Source organism: Dermacentor albipictus, unplaced genomic scaffold (assembly GCF_038994185.2).
Source record: "Dermacentor albipictus isolate Rhodes 1998 colony unplaced genomic scaffold, USDA_Dalb.pri_finalv2 scaffold_59, whole genome shotgun sequence".
NCBI classification, from domain to species: Eukaryota; Metazoa; Arthropoda; class Arachnida; order Ixodida; family Ixodidae; genus Dermacentor; species Dermacentor albipictus.
The window spans coordinates 209,917-227,982 of record NW_027225613.1 but is presented as its reverse complement, the minus strand read 5'-3'; the positions used below and the strand labels follow the sequence as shown (position 1 = coordinate 227,982).

Below are 18,066 nucleotides of genomic sequence, written 5' to 3'. Positions count from 1 at the left end.
GGCGGCTTAGCTCTGGCTTCCTGTCTCCCTTCTGGCTTACTTCGTTTTGCTATAGCTTATCCGTCTCGACTGTGATGAATGCTTGCTCGAGTTGGGCGTGGCTTTCAGGCTTCAGCGGCTGTGGTGCGTCATGAGGGTAATCTCCCACAGTCTTCGTCCTCGGAACAACTGTCGACTGCGATGCAGTTTTTCGTTCCTTATTTGCACACTGTTTCCACTTCTTGCGCTTCTCGAGCCGTGCGCTTTGTTACCCTTCAATCGAACATCTGCGGTTGATATTATTTTTATCTCTGGACAACACAGCTTTGAAACTGTTTTATTGAAAGAGTTCAAGACTTGCTTGCTTTTGAAATATGTGAAAATTCATCAACGAGGGGTTGGATGCATGTTACGTCTTAGACAAGACAATGTAATGATTTAGGATGAGGAAGTAAAACGAGAATGAAAACCAAACAGTCACACAATATTCGTTGCCTGTTGTGCTAATGAACGCGAACCTGGGCCTCGGAATATTCGCAAGCCTTACTCAGAATTGACCATTTCTTGGATGTCAGAAATCCTGTGACATTAAAAAAAAATTAATGGGGAGAATTTGCACAATCACTCCGCTTTGCAGCGCAATGACTACCTGCCTCTCAATACTGTCACCCTTAAATTAAATGGCCTCAGGTCAAAAAGAAGGACAATGCCAGTATTTAGTGATAGATCTTTGCAAGCATAAAATGAACCAAAGAACGGGTTAACATTCCTGTTGTTGTTTCAGCCCCGCCACGCCCCTGTGAAAGTGCGTTTGAGTCGAAGTTAATCGCAAGTAGCAACTGAAAACATCGCCCTAAGAGCTAGCGCAGATGCCGCAATACAAGCCCAAGAAACAACTACAACGTTAACAACGGCAAATGCGGTGACGCAAGGTACCAAGAGAGTGCATCTCATATATATATATATAACTTGCATATAGTGAACATGTACGCCACGTGTAATATATGTACATGGCACAGGGAGATAAATGTTTTATTCCTATTTATGTATACTTTCTCTGTACAAAAGTTTCAAAGTAACGTAGAACCTTGCATAAGAGTCTTTCTCAATCCCGCGATGCTCCGTTTTCTTCCCGTACAGCTCTTGCTATGGGTTTTGACGTCGCTGTATTACCTCTCCTGCAATCGCCGTCGTACTGTAGTGCCAAGGGCTGTCGTCTTCATCCAGTACACACTCTACATGGGGTTCTGCTCTTGGTAGCGTCATTGGCTGTCATAGTTCTCAAGTACGTCATCATCGTTATGTCATAGCTCTGGTAATTCTCTATCTTAGTCTCACTACCATGCACAGTCCACAGAGCGCTAGGCACTACAACTGTTAGCCCGTTTTTGTTGCTCTCAAGGTAGCACAAATGTCCGGCACATGTTTTCTATAGAGAGCCACGAGAAGCTAATCGTCCTGAAGTTCGCCACTGTGGAAGCCGTCTGTATTACTGTTAAAAAGTTTTCGAACCTATTCTACTATGTATGAAGACTGAGAACTTCACTGTCCTTTTCTTTAGATGTGTTCCAAGAAAGTTTATGAGACTAAGCATGAGCGTATAGGTCTTGTTTTGTAAAGAAATATAATAAAGGAAACAAATTTAGTCACCCCATATATATTACTTGCTACAGCTTTGTAGATAACATAGTAATATTAGACGAACTATTAGAAGATATGATGAACCATCAGGTGTTTGATAAGTACAGAACCGAGTTAGCTGAGATCAGTTATGAAAAACCGCCTAAACCATAGGTACGCTGCAGCAAGGACAAAAGTCAAATACAAGTTGCACCAAGAACTATACCAAGTACTTGCATATATGCGTATACAGACTCCGTCGCACATACGCGAGGCCTCGATTGGTAAGACATGTGCGAATGCTGGATGAAGCAAGCAGATATGAATAACACACACACACAGAAAACCACGGCAGTCAAGGGCTCATTCGTCGCACAGGACGCACGCAGAAGACTATAACACTTATTACACAATATGCGCACATGGACACAAATCGTCAAAAAGTGTGTATCACATACATAATTCTGGCCTGTGAGTGGGTACCATGTAACATTCTTGCTTTTTCCAAGCAATGTTTCAGTGCAAGAAATGTCTTTCGCAGTGCTATCTTTGATGGCCATGAGCTGACCACATTTACGAGATCAGTTCTACTAAAGTGAAGTCCTATAACCATCATATGTCTCCAACTACCAAGACACTCTTAGAATATAAGAAAGCTTGAATCAAATCAAGACTCCGAAGAAATCTCGTCTGGTCGGGAAGTCATGCCATAACAGAAAGAAATAAATTTGGTTGGCGCTCTGTTTTTCTTATTATTGTGAGAAAGTTGATTCAAGTAAGAATCTAAAACATTGTTTTGCAAGTGGTTTCACTGTCCAGCGCAATGTTCATCATTCTCAATAAGACGATAACTCCTGCTAACGACTGTGTCAGTGCTGCTGATTGTGGTGTACGGTTTCTTGTGTATCGAAGTTTCAATCACTTGTCATTTTCTTTCTCCTGCAAAAGACCCAGACACAGCGAAATAAGAAGGAATCACGTACCGACTACGCCGTGATAACCAGCGGCTCGCAAGCAGCATGTCGCAATTACAAAATAAAAAAAAATTCGGAAAGTCTCAAATAAAGCACTGAACATAGTCACACAAAGCTCTAGCCGAAAAGATGAATAACTTTTCAGAGACATACATTGTCTGGACCCTGGGACACGGCTTCCTGGTGGGGGAACGAAGTGGCCGACGCCACAGCCCGAAAACGGTTCTCGTCCTCGGGAAAACAACGGCGACGAGGCTGGAAGACATGCATAAATACATATTTATTGTACAGTACCATAGACTCTAACGAAGAATGTACCCTCGACTTCCCCTGACATTCAACAGAGACGACACAGTTATACTAACGAGGCTGCAACTGCAATGTTAACGGTATTTTATTGCGTAGGAAACCTCCAACGCCATTTTCGTACCTCTGCAAGTTTTGCGGTGCCCCGGGCACTCTTCGCCACATAATAATGGAGTGCTCGGGGCCTTCGGGACCCTCACAGGAACCAAAGACGGGTGATCAAAAGAGCAGCCGAAGGCGAGATGACAGAAGAGGACGAAGAAGAACAGTGTGAGGCCATACTCTCTCGCTCACGGCTAGATCACGAGCGACAGTTGATGGACAGGGCCAAGGTGGCATGACAGCCCACGGGTAGCTGGAATGAGGAAGCCGCCCACGTGAGGGCGAAGATACATACCTTTGTCTCTATCGCTAGTTTATACAAACATTTATTTATCTCGCTCTTTCAATTTCGTTACCTATTCCCCTCCCTCGAAGAATGGCGCAAAAGTAGATGCTATTGCTGCTATGTTCCTACGGCCATGCCCGTTGCTTCTCAACTTCTAGCCTGGACTTCAATTTCAGCAGAAGTTACTAAAACCAGCATCAAAATTTGAAAAATTGCCAATGATCACATGAGTTGAGTAAACTTAGATAAGCAATAAACGGCTGACTTCCTCGGGTGCCTTCTCAAGTATATAAATCGATAATTATTTATTGATTTGCTCATAGTGGCCACTGTACCATCGGGAGCCAGTAGAAAGGTACATGTACTCGTGCATCCTTTCAAGTGGCTGAAGCTTTCTTCTTCTATGAGCCTTGTTAAGCACCGGAATACGCCTTTGGGTTATGGCGGATGCATGTTGAAGATTTGCATCTGCTCATGCAGCACCAAAGAGTTCTGAATATTCAGTTTCCTGAACGATATGAGTCTTCAATTAATAAACCTACAGCTAAAGAACAAAACTATTCATCTAGAAGTCACACACCAGTCGAAGACGTACAGCACAAGACATATTTCACTAAAGGGGGGAAACACGTGAGGAAACCAGCTCCGGTATAATAAAGGTAATCGATGAAACCCAGCTGTCATCGTCCAAGCGTGCCGAGGGAATTCGGTATGTCATGTCTTTCTGGTATTCGGAGCCAGGCGACACAGCGGTAGCCCCTCGATGATTGCTCTCTCTCTCTCTCTCTTCGTCCTGTTTGTTCCTTACAATGAAAGCGAACGCTCACAACAGGAGGAGGGGTGATGCTAGGAATGTGGCCTGATCCCATATTGGCGTAGTCGTCGAGGTGGTGACAAGGCTGCCACCTCAAACACATTAGCAATTCAGATTGCGGAGCACCAACGTTGTATCGGCTTTCGTACAGAGTGCCCCACAGGTGGCTTTTGCACTGTCCAGAGACAGTGTGTGCAGAGTCAAGCTATGACGCCGGCTCTCGGTAAGATCTGCAAAGAACGTCGCTTTGCTTTCCTAACGCAGTCTTTGCACACTCTGTTATTGAACGTGCGCTCATATTTCTTGCGGTGCGAATCGTGCGCAGTATGGCCCTCGACGTTCGACAGGTTTAAACAAGCAAAAACAAAAGTAATTTTGTAGATATCATAATTCCTTGAAAGGATCACCGGCTGTTCTTTTTTCAGTAATATATTTATTATGCAAAGTATGTACATGTAACAGCTGCATTTGTTTACTTGTTTGTTTGTTTTCGTTCTAACAACTTATTTAAACAGCGCTGGTGAAAAATAGCACTGTTGCACCCGTAGTGGCTGACGTCTGGAAAACGTTGAATTTGTCTTTGTGAAAACTGTATGAGAAATCGCAATGTCCCGGATAGGTAATAAAGTGATTCACTGCGTTATTGCTTGTTCCTTCCCGTTTGGGAACGATTTTAGGCTCCTAAGCAGAAGCCCAGCATCTGGGTACAAAACTTCAGACTAGCACCACATGAAGTTTACAAGAGCCGGAAACTTGCTAGCAAGTTTTTGACGCCTGAATAAATGTGGTCGCGCACTGTGGAGGGAGGCTTTAACGGGTAAGCGCAACTGTTCAGCTCTTCAAAACTGCACCGTCTGTCTGAACCTGCGAAGCAAGCGAACGAGGAAGGCGCCTGCAGGTATAGAAAATCACGCGAGGGAAAGAGCCAAGGATATCAAGTGCGCGGCAAGGTAGCGCCACTTAGAGGAAAGTGTAGGTAACGTTGAGCGAAGGCAGAAAGGTCAAATGAGGCGAAGCGTTGCGGAGGACGAGGGTAGGCAGAGGCACGCCGGGTTGACCTCCTCTCCCAGTTGCCGCAGGTTTTTTTTGCGATACAGACGTACTGGGATAACATCGCCCTTGCACGCCCCACACTGCGTGTACGAGTGAAAGCGTGCGACGGACAGTCCGACGATGGCGGCTCAATTTCGCGTGCGGAAGGGAGAAAGCCCGTCGTATTCCGTCGCGCGTGTCACACCGGGGGAGAGAATAGCACTCCCCGCGTAGGCGTTATACTTCGGCCACGTGCGGTCTTACGGGCTTTATCTTAAGATCTGTCTGCTTTGGGGTCCCAGTCTAAGTGGGCTGAGTACTCATGACTTCACCAGCGCTATGTATTCAGCCCTCAGTTTGCAAGGAAGCGTCACGGCGAAGCACTGGTGCACCGTATAGATCTGCCTCCTTTAATTTTGGGATTTCGGCATAGCATGTATCAGCGGTGTTGTGAATAAAGATAAAATGTGCATGACACTAGAGTTGTTACCTTTGCGGGGCGCACCAATTGGCATTACATGACATTACGCGTTGCCGCGGGGTGAACGTGAACACAATTGTATGCGTTGCTATTTGTCGTATAGCGAATAATTACCCGTATCACTGGAGCTTTGCTGCACATGGATATCAACATGTACGTTCGATCTGCGTCCTTTTGATTGGTAGGTTGCACTTTGTGGGTATCTAACCTAGTATGGAAATCATCATCGTAATCTGCACCCGGCCACCGTCTGAAAGCGATACAGTTGACACGCGAGCACTGTACCTGTGGCTACGGCCTAATGGTTAGAGAGTCGTGCTGCTGCGCTTAAGACCCGAGGTTTGAATATGGCAGCCGTACGTGATTAAATTTTGTAGGGAATGCGAATCAACTGCATGACGGACCGACCAACCCAGGTGAAATAAAGGAATTGTAGGCAAACAATGCTTCGCTTTAAAACAGCTGCCACCTGTATCCTTTAGCGAACTTCTTCCTAAATAAGACATCTTTGGTGGCGCCCAGGAAATCTCACCGATGTTACACGTCATAAGGAATGATAAGCAAACATAAAACGTACCTGCCTCCAGTAACTTTCAAATCCTTTGAATTCTATAACTGTGAACGGTGCTTACCGAGAACCCGACTACTCGATGCGTTTAGAGATTCCAACGTGATTAGAGGAAGCCTCAAACATTTTTTTGCGAGCTCTAAGATTTTCAGGGCCTTTCTTTCTGGTGCATATATTGTCAGGATTTGTTTTCCCAACAAGTAAATCTCAAGACAAGCACCTGAAGCGAAAGGTGAACACAGCAGCGGCAAACAGCATCCTGAGGTGCATCTGCACTAAAGCTGCAGGCACTATGTATTGAAGGTATCGACTAATACTGCCGCTATTGGTCGATGCTCACTTTGAAATCGCTTGACCACTGATTCGTTCCCGGATTGATCCCAACTCAACTCCAACTCGATCCAACTTCCGACTCGATCCCAAGTCAAAAGACCTTTTCGGACACCAGCTTATGCCGAGCAAGAAGCAACGGGTGCTGAACTACGAAGCACAATCGGCCCATTTCTTCCCGACATGTGCTCTTCTCGGTAACAATAACTTGCAAGAAACAAAAAAAAGAAAGGCTCGTTTTATAACCTATAGGTAGCTCCTGTTGTTCTTCATTAGTGCCGTGAAGTTTCCACAACGATGTGTATCACCCCAATTTGCAGGCATTCGACCGAGAAGCGTAATGCAAAGCAAATGCATCACAACGATAGGCTAGGAGGTATTCGGGCATCGCGTCGCTTGCGGTCATTTGGTTCGCTGCCACTACGGGCACGGCTAGAATCATCAAAACGCGCAAGGCAATATTTTCGAACAGAGACGCGGTAACGTTCCACCTCTGTACACCGGACGGCAAATGTATCCCTCCCGCTTTCGTGTGAGCGAGCAATTACGCGCGCTGTTATTTCCAGCTCAGCGAAGCAGCCGCGCAGATCGGTGACTCCCCGTGGTCAAATAATAAAAGGCGCCATCGACCCACACCACCACCACGCCACAAACCTCCTGGAAGCGGAGCACCACGACACTTCTTTTTTTTTATTTGTTACGCGACAGTAACAGCAAGCCAAGGGCCAATTTCGGCAGAAAAAATAACACCCATAACTCCTACAGCCAGATATAAATTGTGTGGCTGAGTGGACACAGGCACACTCGGATCCGCCCTGGCAGTTCGATGGCTTCGGCGTTGTCCTATCGAACATAAAGGATGTGGTTATGATCCTTGGTCACGCCAGCCATGCGGTACCTGGAACATTCTGACGCAGTTTCGTGCTTCTGGACGCACGCGTGCCAGGTGAAGGGTGTTGGACCATCTAAATAAGTCAAGGATGCAACACACCAAGTGCTGATAGCACGGATGAGAGAGAGAAAAAAGTTTGTATTTGATGTACGAAAATAAAAAGAAAGATGTGGAGTTTCGCGGGTCATGTGAGGCGTGGAGCAGACGACGGACAGTTTGTGAAGATAACAGAACAGGTACCATGGGAAGGGCATTGCAGTCGAGGATGGCACAGAATTGGGCGATGTGATAAAAAAAAAACTGGAATTTCCGTGCAAAGGATGTATTTATGCAGTATAGCGAGTCAACAAAATTCGGCGATAAACGAGACACTGCTTTCAAGGTGTAGCCCGGAATACGTAGAATCTAAACCAGTGGCACAGGGATAAATACTTCAAGTTGACAGAAAATAAACAGCGAAGAAAGAAGGCCATACTGCTGAGCACTCAATCAAATTTTCACACGTCGACTGCACCACGAATCGGGTATATAACAAGCTCAACAACTACACACCGCTGACAATACTTGCATACAATCGTCGAGCGTACAACGTGAAACGATACCAACAAAAATCGCTTTTTTTATGCGTCAAATGGACGTAATTATCGCTCAGAATAATTAGCAGGAGAGGCTTGTGGTGTGTGTTGTCAATATGCGTGGCTCCATTCGCTGACTTTCTAATTTCGTTATATCTTCCCGAAAAGTAATATCTTAGTGCGCTTATGGATTATTTACCAGGCCGCAGTAGGGAAGTGCGTGCTTTACAGTGCTCCGATTGACTGCATCGTGTCTGGCACCGAATGAATTCAGAAAACAAAACATCGGAGCTCATTTGTTGTAATTTTGAGGCAAGCGAAAAGTACATTTATAAGGGTTTGCGGGAAGCAATCACGTGTCGCACGCTAAAAATCGGCATTTCGAACGCATATGTTGGACTCTATGTGGAGCGAAACTTTTGTCAAGATTGTGGGCGTAAACAAACAGCAATGCTAAAAATAGTGTTGATGTTCATCCGATACTGCGTGCGCCACCACAAACGAAAGTGTGTATTCATCTTCCACAATGGTTACAACATGATCCTCATACAATTTCTACCTTTAATGCATTGCACCACTCATAAGGTATGCCGAGACTAATCCTGACGGATGCAGAATTAGGGATATGTTCTTAGCAATCTCGATAAACGAAAGCTATGTCTGATGCTCTTGAAGGGAAGATTAGTGATGACAGATGAATTCACAGTCAATGTCACATATCTATCTAGCTCTATATGTAAGGATTGTGAACCTCTTATATCACAGCGGCGTATACCCAATAGGTACATCATAGAAATTAGGGAAATGAACAAATCAGATAAATTATTGCGGAATTAAAATAGGCGATACTGGCTCTGGCGTTCGCCGCGCATGTAACCTTTGAAAGTATACCGGATGTTTGAGAAAACACTATCATTTTTTTTTAACATTGCCTGTGGCGGATAGCACTAGTTCATGAGCTGGTCACTCGTAGAGGCGAACATCACTTGCACAAAAATTTGAGATGCATGATCAACAAGTTAACAACAATTTACTAATTAAGCTTTTAACTAATTACCCTACCGCTCATATTACAATTCACAAATTCTAGCCGTGGGGTTGGCAAGGCGATCCGGATCGACTTTGAACGAATTCTCAGGATGACCCCAGTTTCGAGGTAATTCCGGAACTTTGCCAAGAAATTAAATGGCGTTCCAGTTACTTACTTGACATCGTTTTACGCATTCAAGCACAAAAGTAACTGGAATGCCATTCCATTTCTCCGCAATGTTCGGGAATTAAAATCTCAAAACTGGTGTCATCCTGAAAATTCGTTGCAAGTCGATCTTCCTTGCCAGCTCCACGGCTAGAATTTGTAAATTGCAATATCAGGCATGGAGAAATGCGTTAAAAAGTAAATAATTTTTGGTAATTTTTCGATTCTGCATTTCCATTGCTTGTGCAAGTAGTGTCCCCTGCTTCGAGTAGACAACTTCATGAACTAGACTTGCGCTACCGGCCTCAGGCAACCTTTAAGAATGCTTGAAAGTTACTTAAGGCAAAATGAGACATCCACCCAATCGTAGCAATTGCTACAAAGGAACCCCATATGGGTTCCTCGAAAGAAAAGCCTCGCAGTTGAAAAAAATTCGTCGTGGTCCGGGACTCGAAAAATTACTTCTATACACCTTGCGGGTTTCCGCAGGACTATTGCTTCAAACTGCTGCCTTTGCTTCGCGTTGTTGACAAATTCGAATTCGCAGTGCCATATGCTAGTTGCCTTGTTATCTTAGATGGTAGTAGAGTGGCTGCCGCAGAAAGGCTGTGGTGCCAGGCTTGAATCCCGGACCAGGACGAACTTTTCTTCAACTGCAAGGCATTTCTTTCTAAGAATCCGTTTGGGTGTCCTTTGTAGCAATTGCTGCTATTGGGTGGATGTATCATTTTCCCTTAATTACATCTATACACCTTTCGGGTTTCCGCAGAACTATTACATCGATGTTTGAAAGTGTCCGCTGAAACACTCGGTATATCGACAGATATATCTGCCGAGGTACCGACTTATACCCATAATCAGCAACTGCGTTGAGGGCTGAAAGAAAGGTACCCAGGTCAACTAGGCAAAGAAAGCGTTACCTTTAAACAACCAAATTACTCCTTAATTAATGTCATAGGAGTGAAATAGAAATGCTTGAAATACCATTACGACAGAACGAGACATTCAGAAGTTTGCAGGGTACATTCACACGGTCGCGCAGATACATAGGTGATCATACCAGTGGCAAGGCATGCCCTCACGACACGCATTGCTTGTGGCGTACATTACGCTATATAAATAAGAATGCTTCAACACGACCTCATCCCACAACCTCGCAAATACTCTAAGCTTTCCACGAGACACGAAGTTTTATACAAAGTGCAATGAGAGCCCGTACGTAGCTTAATCGATTTTTCCATTGTCTTCAGCTGTCGCGAAGTCGGCAGCTAAAGCCGGCGCGAGAGAGGTAAACATAAAGAAAGTGAGCATAGCACAACAAAAGAAGAATTTTTCTACATCGGTGGCAGAGTTGACACTCTCTTAAGCCAGAGACTTCAGAGAGAGGAATGACTGGCCCACGTGAGCTCACTAATTCACCCGTTTCGGGTGACGTTTTCAACGCACCCCAAGCTTAAGACTGTGCCAGTAGATTTCTTCCGCAACGAAGAATGCTGAGAATTAAAGACCCTGCTTGGATAAATGCTTTGCGGTTGTTCGAAGAAGCGGATTGTTCTTTTTTTGTTTTCCTGGGAAGGTTTCGTGTTTGTCGCATTATTACGCACAAACAGAATGGGTTGATGCTGCTGCCAACAAAGCGTCTTCCAATTCAATCGCAATGCGTGCTCTTTGCCTTTCTCAATTTTTCTTATGGTAGCCAGATGAGAAATTGAATAGTCGAATACGCACAGTCGATGGTCACAATGTTAATGGCTGTACCAGGATGATCGAGGAAACATCAAGGTGCAACATTAAAGAAGGCAAATGTGTAATAAATTGCAATGAGGGGAACAGCGACTCGTAGAGAAATGAATCATAGAATAGCCAAACAGTGTGCGTAATAAATAACCTTTCAGTTGGTTTTCGCGTCTTTCCTTCCGTCTTTCAAGTCATTGGTATGAACCTTGCCTTCATACTTATACAGTTCGATGGAGATTCCGTAGAACTAACAGAAACAGAGATGTAATGCCATTAAACAATAAAATGTATTGCTGCTGATACTTCTCGAGCCCCAGCACTTGTCGCGTACTAATGTGACCAAGAAGGCCAATGAAAGGATGATCATGCAAGACGGCATAAAAAGCGTAATGAGAGTTTGATAGTTTCATACCAAAATTAAAAAGGTGAAATATGGCTCTGGTTTGCTCCGTGGGCGTCAGCATGACGATTAGGGCAGCCTTGTAATGTTGAGCAGAACAGGTACTTGACCTTGTCCCACAGGGTGCAGGTGTCATCGTGGATATGTCTTCATTAGGCTTCCTGAAACTTATTTACCTTCGAAATTCGCTCTATTACAACAGGTCAATAACCTAGCCTTTCGGCAGCTTTAATTTCGTAGTTAGAAAAACCCAGGAAGAACACATTATTTCAGTATTTTTTTTCAGTGATTGTTGAGTATTCAAACGTCCAAGACATACAACGGTGAAGTTTAATAACTGACTCATATAGCTGAAAGAAGAAAAGTGCGACAGAGCATATCAAATTATGACTGTCGACGCTAATGCTCTAGCATTTAATCAGCCTAGGGCCACAACACATTGCCGCCATCGAAATGAGTCATGCGTGAGGCGCGCACTGCCGCGGGGCTCCTCTTTCATGCTTACCTCAGACGACGAGCAAAACGAAGTTAAAAGCGGGAGCCAATGCTTCGACCAGTGGACTTGATTGAAGTCTACGGTCAATGTTGAGCGTGGCTCATGCATTCGATGATACTACTGCTACGGCACTGGCTCCTCTAAGGGATGGTCCAAACTGACGAAACACAGCCCCCCGGCCTGGCGAACATGCAGTGATCGTCGCGATGAAAGCGCAGTAGATCAGCAGGCACACAGGCGATGGATTCGAGTGCTGCGGTTCCATGATCAGGCTTAAGTATGGCACTACCTATGCCGGCGTCATGGGTCTTGAAGCCGTCGTCTTTGCTGTGGCGAGACACGCCCGCATTCGATGTTTTTTTTAGATTATTATGCAAGCGCCCTTAAGGCCCATATAAACATTACATCCGGGTGTTACTGATAATCACTGATAGTTATAGTATATGTATTGAAGCAGATAATGCATGCTATTTTAAAAAGAACAGGTGGAAAAACAGGGAAGGAGAAAAAATACAGTGAGATCACTACGACACATTCTTAACGTTAAAGATACCTATAGCATTAAAATGGGTGTTACACAAAATCAACATTACTTGATTACTTCATACAAGAAAAATGCCTGCTGGAAAGGTGCACAAACCAGCAGATACTGCATGAAACAATAAAATAACAAAGCCAGAGAAAGTTTTATGCGCCACAAGGAATACGGTGGAAACGCAAAGTCATTTGTGCAAAGAACATCAAGATATGGTGAGGAAGAAAAAGTAAAATAAGAAAATGTGCACAATAACACAGTGACGCCTAGAACGAATGAGCAAGAGAATCCTACGTGAGTACGATAAAATAGTGTTTTAGTTTTGCTAGGATATCATCATGACTTCGAGCTGATGCGATTTCATTTGATAACATATTCCAGGGATATATTGCGAGAAAGAGGGGCGAGTGACTTAAGAAGTTAGTGCGCGCAAGAACGGGCTGAACTTTAAAGCGATGCTCAAGGCGCGGGAAGAGACGATGGGCGGGCCTGATGTGGCCTGCTCTGAAAGACGACCTGCAGTGGTAAAGCTGGTGAAAAGGGGAAAAAGTTCTATCAGTCTTCTATTTTCTAGCGAGGGGAGGTTTAGACACATTTTAATATTAGTGATGCTAGACGTTCGTGAGTAATTTTTCCTAATGAAGCGGGCTGCTTTGTTTCGGACTGACTCGATCTTGTTTATGAGGTACGACTGATGCGGATTGCAAATAAAAGACGCGTACTCCATTTTCAAACGAACGAGTGTCGTATAGGTTAATAATTTAATAGAATTCTTTGCCAAGTAGAGGTTCTGGTCAATGTTCTGCTCATTTTGGGTGTCAGGGCGACCAATTTTTGTGGCGACACTCGTTCTGTAGAACCGTGGTTCGAACCAGTGTTTCGGCACCGATTGCAACGAATCGAGACACAAGCCATGGCTTCCCCGATCTTCCTTTTAAATGAAACCCCAATATTAATGAAGATGATGGTATGAACGCGAGAGGGGGTTGTCGTTGTCTTCTGTAATAACGCCGAGTATTGAGGCACGAGCACCTCAAAGGGAAATGGACGTGTGTGAAAATGTTATTTGAATATACCCTGTACAGCCGCTTTCCCAAGTTATTTTCATTTCCAGACGCAGGCGTACTGAATTTTCGCGAATTAAAACGTGGGTCCTGTTTCCAGCTTGGCTAAGGCACATTCTCGCAAACCTCGAAAACCTGGACGTGTTTAACAACCACGCGCTATAGTGTGCGTGACGTTTATGGTTGCGTTATTTTTGACCAGCAGCAAAAAGAGAAACAACCAGGGGAACAAAGGTTTTTGCAAGAAGCAGAAATTTCACAAACTTCGTTACCCTGAAGGAAATCATCCTGTAAATGACAAAGCACAGACTGAGAGGGCCTGTGATATGTTAGCTGGGAACTCATATGACACCTAGTATTCCTTGCCTACCATTTACAAATTCGATTTTTGTTTGTAATTTCGCTATATTAAGTTGGCTAAAATTTGCTGGAGCTGCCATAGCGTGTAGGTTGTGGAATACGCCGTACTTTGTTATCCGACGAGCCTTGTCTACATTTGCCTGTCAGTCGAAGCACCATTTTCTCAAAAGCGGCTTTCACGACGGCGAAGTACGTAGTCACTTTATGCCACAACACTCGACGGCAGCAATGCAGTTGGGTACACTAAAGGTGGTGGGAAAGCAATTAGGACGTCGTAGTGAAGTTTACGTTGTCTACGCAGTTTCGAAGCCCGACACTGTATTCTATGACTACCTGAGCATGCTACGGGAATAACTGATCATTGTTTGATCACGTACCCTTGACCAAGTCAACCTCCCTGTCTTTCCTTCCCCTTTGTCGCTCCTTCTTCTTTGACCGTTAAAAGTAGGGTGACGAGTTTACGAGGTAAGGAGTGTAGTAAACTCCTACGTATGCATGGCAGTCGATTATGAACGCATAGCTGAAAAATATGGGCACCCAATCAGTAATAAAAAAAACGCACAACAGTGGCGTATGTACAAAATCATCATTACTGTATTCGCCACTGCCAATACACACTTATTCAGCTGCAGTCATTGCCTTGGAGCCAAGGAAGAATTAAGCAAAGATTTCCGGGTGAAGCACGTCACCAAATTTGTGTCATGGAGTGCGTCAGTAGTGTGCCAGATTCCCGTGACGTGTGGCACGACTTTCGCGGGCAAACGTGGTCGATGTATTAACGCGACCGAGGGAAATACAAGAATTCCTTGTCATTTTCCCATTCACATTTGGCAGCACATGGCCTCGCTTTATGCTCTGATCCTGATTTTCATGCCACAGTTGTCATGGCTAGGCATAATAAACAGACGTCGCTTGAAATTGTTGAGACATTTGATAGGAAAAAAATATGTACGGAAAAGCCATTACACAGTTTCATTTGGTGTCAAAAATATGCGACCTTGAAAACCATTCGTAGTGTTCTCTGAATAGTTTCTGTACATTTTTAAACAGCCTAGTGAACTATGCTCTTTACTCTTCACTATTCTACCAATTATGCATGTATTCAAGGGAAAGCAACTAGTTCTGTGTAAGCGCTCGTACCGTCGTCTTTCCTTTGTGTCTCTGTCCAGGTTGCCCTCCTTTTTCTTTTATTACGGCACTTTAATAACTCGCCCTGATGACTATTGTTGTGGGAGAGAACTACCTTAACTTGTTGAACTTCAACATGCGTGAAGTATTACTAGGAAGTATCTGAGGAAGTGAAACAGAAATATAAAAATGATGATGGCAACAGCTACAAAAACTTGTCAAATGTAGAAGGCACGCAGAGGTGCTTGCAACAATATTCAGAAACTGAACGTTTGCTATGACTACAATCCTAAAAGTTCGCTTGTGTCCCCGTTATTAGGCATCGTAGTCACGCCTGAAAGGACGTAGCTGCTTGAGACCAGAACCCATCACTGTCGTGCACGAAGAAATCAGGGAAAGAATTAGCGGAAATTCCAACACCAGGCAGCCGGAAGAGCCGTCAAGCTGTCGCCATCTCGGCGGCTGTGCGCGTCATGAAGCCTTTTGTGTAGTTTCTACGTAGTTTCTATGCGGCAATTGCTTTTCGTATTGCGACGCCAGCAAGCGTCACACGTCGCCGCCATGCCGATGAAGGGGTCCCGCCCTCCCTCAGCAGCAGCCGCCACATAGATGGAGACAATAGCGGTGCCGTCATAACAAACTTGTCACCGGCAAATGGGTAATCACTTTGGAATCCCCGTCGAGACAGCTCCCTATCACCGCGCTGTCTGGTTCCCATGTTTTCGAGAGCAACTTTCCTGGCCGTGCACTCTCTTTTTTCATGCTTCCTCCCAGCATCTCACTAGACGTAGGGTTTCTTTTTTGCACGGTGTCCTGTGAGTCAGACATTATAATCTTTCGTATGCCTTACTACTGTCCACCGAAACAAAGAAAGTTTAAGCACGTGACATGGCTCACTCGGTCCTGGTGCCACTACGAGCTCTCTTGGAAGGATCCTAATGATATGTTGTCCTAGACTGCGCAATGGACGCCACCTTAATTTCACTGAGGAAAATCATTTACCCAGCTGTCAGCTGTGCTGGCGAAGAAATTGGGGCAATCGGAGTGAAACAGCATGCATCACTTTCTGCACAGTTTGCGGCGAAGCGCACGAAACAACTCGAACTATTCCTTTGCCACATTCGTGACAGCACGTTCACTGCTCTGGCCTAAGAAATGGTCACTCATACGAAGGCTCACCCTGCCTGTGCGCTGTGAAGTACCGAAGTATTTTTTCATAGTTAATTTATTGATGGCGCTCTTTGCATCTGTGTCGTCTTGTATATTTATTTCTAATGCGACTTCAAGGTAATCTAGTGCCCTTAGTATTTACCCCTGTCTGGTAAATGAGGGGGCTTGTTGCTACGGCATATTTTATTTTCTTGTAGCGCAAGCTGAACGACAAGGACGACAGAAATGCTCACTTTGGACCACACAGTGCTAACCTTCAATAATAAATATATTTTCAGGTTGCGTCGCTGTAATTATACCTAGGAAACTTCACACAACACGTGTAAAATTTCAGAAAATATGAGCAAAAAAGAAACAGGGAATCACGCACAGGCGCTTTACCACAAAGACTGACGGACATGTACACATTGAACGAGAACAAAAATAGTCCAGCTCTTTTGCAGATAATAAAACGGAAGGCTTATGATGCAGGTGTCACCAAAAGTTGATATGCACCTAGCTTCTATTATCACGCGCGTCATCTCACGCCTGCTTCTACTCTTGGTGACTGTTTTTTAAATCTTGCTTTGCATTAGCACCTTTGGCAATGGACGTCATTATTATTATTATTATTATTATTACTGAACCATACGAACCCACGAGAGAAACAGGGAGGGAGCAAGCTGACAACTGCCACCGAGAGGAACACAATGCATGCTTACTCTTTCGGGAGGAGGGAATGAAAAGAGGACAAGAGAAGAAGAAGATGGGAAACAAAGAAATTGGAGAGGAATACGAATCAAAGAAATGACAGAGACAAGGACAAAAGAAAGTAGAAACCCGAAAAAAGACGTCTATAAACGGGAGGCGAAATCAGTTTTCTGCATGGAGCTTAGCAAGGCTCGATGGGCCTGGTCGCGTTGAGCAACACTCCCTCTTGGAAACAGGCGATCATCAAGGGTCGTACACTTGAGTCAAATCAGTACATATTCCTTAATTAGCAGCGCATGTTGTGTGACGAATGCAGGGCACTCCAATATAAGGTGTTCAAGTGTCTCACAGGAGCCACAGGACATACACGACGGACTGTCCACGCGTCCTGGACGATACAAACCTTCGCGAACCAACACAGAGCCAACTCTTCATTTCACTGACAATGCTCTGGCACTACGAGGCAAGCCACGACCATCAACTGCGGGGAAGGAATGAGCCAGGAAAGCCACCAGCAGCCATATTGTTTTCTTTGTTATTATGTTCTCGTAGCCTCACATTTATGCATCTGCCTGTTTGACCAACGTAGGATCGTCCACACTCGAGAGGAATGCGGAATACCACACCGACGATGCAATCATGGGATTTCTTTTTATGCTATTTTTTCGCATGCGGTACCTGTGATTCTTTCTGGCCTTGTGTTTCTGCAACAGGCTAACCAATTTATTAGGCGCCGCAATAACAACGTTGATGCCGCTCTTTCCGGCAATCTTCTTTATTTTGTGGGAGAACCAATCTGTGTAGAGCCTGATGACATTTCTTTTCTTTAGGTCGATACTTGTACCATCCATTTGCTCCGAACTGCTTTCCTGCGCCTTCTTAAGCAGTTCTGCTGCGAATGACACAAGCAAGTGGCTCGTGTAATCAGCGCTGGTTAAACTTGAGGCTTGCCGCCCGCAGCTATCGCGCATTAAGTGCTGCCATGACTTCTTCAGTGTTTCAATGGAACACATCTTCGCGATTCCCTTATTCACAAGCTTCGTATGATTTGAGCGACGAGAAATGGAAATAAATGTATTGTTGAAAGTTAGCGCTGTGTGCGTCCATTATGCCTTTCTGTTGTCCTTGTCGTTCAGCTTGCGCTACAACAAAATCAGACCTGTATGGTTGCTTTACATCCGTTTACGTATCTTTCAGATAAACTTTCCATTGCGATGAAATAGAAAAAAAAAGACAGCATCTAAGCACCAGATGCCAGGCAAATACTCATCTTTTTCCGTGCTTTCTATCGTATAACGTTATTTTTTAATTTTTTAAAGTTGAGTGGTTCAA

The 18,066-nt window shown here is 44.6% G+C and overlaps 1 long non-coding RNA gene across 3 annotated transcripts in view; it reads right to left on the bottom strand.

Moving 5' to 3' along the window:
* Positions 1 to 991: 991 nt before the first annotated feature.
* Positions 992 to 18,066, bottom strand: part of LOC135921643 (uncharacterized) — a 53,618-nt gene continuing 36,543 nt past the window's right edge. For 2 of the 3 annotated variants that reach the window (XR_010570565.1, XR_011510177.1), the window contains exons 2-4: positions 3,004 to 3,234; positions 2,727 to 2,828; positions 992 to 2,538 (exon numbers count right to left, since the gene is read on the bottom strand). This is a non-coding gene — a long non-coding RNA (uncharacterized lncRNA). The remainder of the gene's footprint in view (positions 2,539 to 2,726; positions 2,829 to 3,003; positions 3,235 to 18,066) is intronic. The other variant, XR_010570564.1, reaches the window with a different exon arrangement.